Raw genomic sequence first — 1,452 nt, forward strand, 5'->3', positions numbered from 1 at the left:
ATGTAAAATGGAGAGGGTAATTATGGCACCGACTTCACGCGTTCTTTAAGAATTAAAAGTTAAACTAGATAGAGCACTTAGGAACAGTGCCCGACACACAGTGTTTGCTGTTATTATTTTTGCTCACTCATGAAAGTAATACCTTCTTTTGCTCAGACCACTTTAGGAAAGTCCTGAGAGGAAATGTCTGATAATTAACTCTGAAAAGATGCAGGGTTAACAAGCATCTGTGTAAAGAAAGATTTGGTTGCAGAGAGATGACTACAGGATGCTCGAAACACAGAAATCAGGCCAAGTTTCTCAAACAAAAGGTAAATCAGAAACAAAAGGAATTCTGACCCCAGGCAAAGCCAAAAATAAAAGCAATAATTTGGCTTCTTCGGCTCACAACTGCTGACTCCATAACAGCTTATTCCCACTGCAAAAGGCTCAGAATTCAAAGAAGGCATCGAGAAGGGTACTTCAGACAGACCTATTATCATTCCGAGAAGGGTTCTCCGGCCTTGTTAAATGTCCTAGACTGCTAGTTTGGGTGTCTTCCTTTGATTATCACAGGCAGGTGAAGTTGGGTAACTGCCATGTGCCTTCGGGAATGGCTACAGCCCTGGTTTGCACTAAAAGTGGCTCAGAGTCATCCTAATGTCAAATGAAAGAAGCATTTCCGGTTACCCTCTGTGGAACTCCCAAGAGGTGGTTTGCTGCCCTCTCCTTTGCCTGAATAGCCATGAAGGCAGAGACCTGTCCTTTTGTTTGGATAATCTCTTTGACATACAGTAGGGTGACAACCTCACTTGTCACAACATCACTCCCAACCAGGATGAATTAGGCACGTGCTCCTGTGGGATCCTAGAGAATCTGATGTGCTTCACTGTCCACCCGTAAGTATTCATTTCCTTGTCTCTCTCCTTAAACCATACCTCAGGAAGACAGGGACCCTACTCAACTCATTCTCACACCCCAGGGCCTGACGGAACACTCAGTAAGGTAACAAGCTGCCTGGCAATGTTGGGTGGGCAGGTGGGTGACAGACAGACAACTGGATAGATAGAAAGACGGGTGGATGGATGGATAGACTAATAAAACTGTAAGAGAGTAAAAAATACCAGTGAAGAGCAAACTATTCTTTCTCTAAACCACTAAACTCTACCAGTGCCTTACTGTCACTTCTGTAACTCCCCCCCCAACACAATAGTCATAAACTTCTCCTTATTAAGTGACCTTTACATCACAGAAGTGGCAGAGCATTTACTTCTCCAAAGTTCTAGGGGTTCTGCTTTTACAGAACTTACATTTTCTCTCTCAAATTGAGATTTTGTCTATGTCTAAACCATCTCTGTAGCTTATGCAAGGCCCTATAAATGGAATTGTCTTGTGAACAAGTCCCCTCATGAGCATTTGGTGGCGTGAGTTGGTTTCTAAAGACAAACTAGCCTGGAGACCTGCACAGTTTAT

Source organism: Pteropus vampyrus, unplaced genomic scaffold (assembly GCF_000151845.1).
Source record: "Pteropus vampyrus isolate Shadow unplaced genomic scaffold, Pvam_2.0 Scaffold16, whole genome shotgun sequence".
Classification (NCBI taxonomy): Eukaryota; Metazoa; Chordata; class Mammalia; order Chiroptera; family Pteropodidae; genus Pteropus; species Pteropus vampyrus.